Raw genomic sequence first — 2,685 nt, forward strand, 5'->3', positions numbered from 1 at the left:
AGAAAGCAAGGTGTATATAGAATGACTACTTCAATTTCACATAAGAATCGATACCACTAGAGAGCTATGTTGTCTTTAACCAGTGGTAAGAGATCCACATACCCTTTTTAATTATTTATATTAATGTTTAGTAATATCTATTTTATATTCCTATTCGCCTTAATTTTTTAGGTACAAATTAAGGAAGAGGATTCTCGACGCACCAACATAAAGTGAAACGTACGCCTTGCAAAATATGTAATTAAAATTAAATATCATATTTACTAATCGACTTATTTTAAAACCCTTGATGACATTTATGTATAATGATATATTTTGTATGACTTCATTCTTAATTTCAATGTTTAATATTTGAAAGTTCATATATGAAACCTTGGATGTTTTGGTGTAATATAAATAATGTAATACAAAGTTTATTAGTTCAATATTTTTATTAATAGCTCATTGAAAAAAACTTATTTCTTATTTTATCCAAAAAAATATTATCGTACATAAAAAAGTAGATTATATTAATGTTATATAAAAACTTATAATATATATTGGATATTATAAAAGTAAAAGTAAAGTTTATAAGGTATGGACTATATTAGATAGTATCAAAATATAAGTTGATGGAATTTTATGTTATTTGATAATTCGGTTAATGCCCAAAACATTGCTAAAAACGTGAATTTCCAATAATTATTTTAACCACTTAAATGAATTCTTGCGCAACACGCGAGGTTACGCCCATTATATATATATATATATATATATATATATATATATATATATATATATATATATATATATATATATATATATATAATTATCATTTCATTTCGTTATCATATCATATCATATCATCATATTATATACTATATTATAAAGGAAACATTTTTTCTTTCACCACATTCATTTGAAACTCACATGCATTTTTCCTTTCACCATATTCATTTGAAACTCCCATGACTTTTCAATTTCTTTCTAATAATGATTATAAGTTGGTTAATAAGATTAAATAAATATCAAACCTAAAGTGTAATCATATATATAAACTAAATTTCAATATTAAAAGATTATCTTTACTTCTATTTAGAAAATTATGTTTTTTTTTAACTTTTTAAATATTATACTTAATTTATTAGTTTTAATATATTGTTGGATGTAACCATTATCATTTTAAGGCTACAACTTTTGAACAATTTTTATAAAATATTTAAGTTATAAATTTAAATATAACATTATAGGACCAACTTAAATATAAATTTTAGTTTAACTTAAACAACCCAAATAATATTTTGTAAATAGTTAAAAGTGATAAGTTGTAGTATATTTCTAATAATGATTATAATTTGGTTAATAAGGTTAAATAAATAACAACCCTAAGTTGTTATCATAAATAAACTAAATTTCAATATTAAAATTATATCTTTACTTATACTTATAAAGTTATGTTATTAACTTTTAACATATTATACTTAATTTATTAGATTTAATATGTTGTTGTATGTAAACCATTATCAATTTAAATCTACAACCTTTGAACAATTTGGAAAAAATAGTTAAAGTGTTAATTTAAATATAACATTATAGTGTCAACTTAAATATAAATTTCAGATCCATTTAAAAAACACAATGAATATTTTGTTAATCGTTAAAAGTGAAAAAATTTAGTGCTAAACGTAAAAACTAAATTATAATATCAATTTAACTAAAATATTTCCTAAAATTATTTGTATAATCGTTAAAAGTTTTCAAATAAGTAGCTTAAAATAACTTACAATAACAATAGTTTAAAATAACTATATATAAATGATTATATTGTTACCTTTAAAAATAAAACATAATGTTTGATGTTTTAAATAATTAAAATGATAGAGATTAAAACGTTAAACTAATAAATCTTAAAAAATAATTAACAATAACAACAACTATATAACATTAAACCATATATTATTTTTATTTCTATTCATGAGTAACCCGCGGGTAGAGGTCATTCAAACGATTGAGATTATGCAGTTTTAATAGATGTATATATTATCATATAATTCAAAATAATAAATATATTATATCAACTTAGTATATGAATTATTATATCAAATTTAACAACAACCTTATTGTTATATTTAAAAAAAACATATGTTTGTAAAGTTTTCAACTATATATGTGTTTCTGCACAACGCGCGGACATTCGCCTAGTATACTTATAAAGGAAGCATTTTTCCTTTCACCACATTCATTTGAAACTCCCATATATTTTTCCTTTCACCACATTCATTTGAAACTCCTATGACTTTTAATTTATTCCTAATAATGATTATAAGTTGGTTAATAAGGTTAAATAAATATAAAACCTAAAGTGTAATCATATATAAACTAAATTTCAATATTAAAAGAAAATATTTTCTTAAACTTATAAAGTTATGTTTTTAACTTTTAACATATTATAATTAATTTATTAGGTCAAATATGTTGTTGTATGTAAACTATTATGATTTTAAAGTTACAACTTTTAAACAATTTGTATATAATACTTAAATTGTTATTTTAAATATAACCTTACAGGATCAACTTAAATATAAATTTAAGTTTAACTTAAACAACCTAAAGAATATTTTGTAAATAGTTAAAAGTGATAAATTGTAGTGTATTTCTAATAATGATTATAAGATGGTTAATAAGGTTAAATAAATATCAAACCTA

The sequence above is a fragment of the Lactuca serriola genome, chromosome 8 (genome assembly GCF_051521515.1).
Source record: "Lactuca serriola cultivar US96UC23 chromosome 8, Lser_US96UC23_V15, whole genome shotgun sequence".
Taxonomy (NCBI): domain Eukaryota; kingdom Viridiplantae; phylum Streptophyta; class Magnoliopsida; order Asterales; family Asteraceae; genus Lactuca; species Lactuca serriola.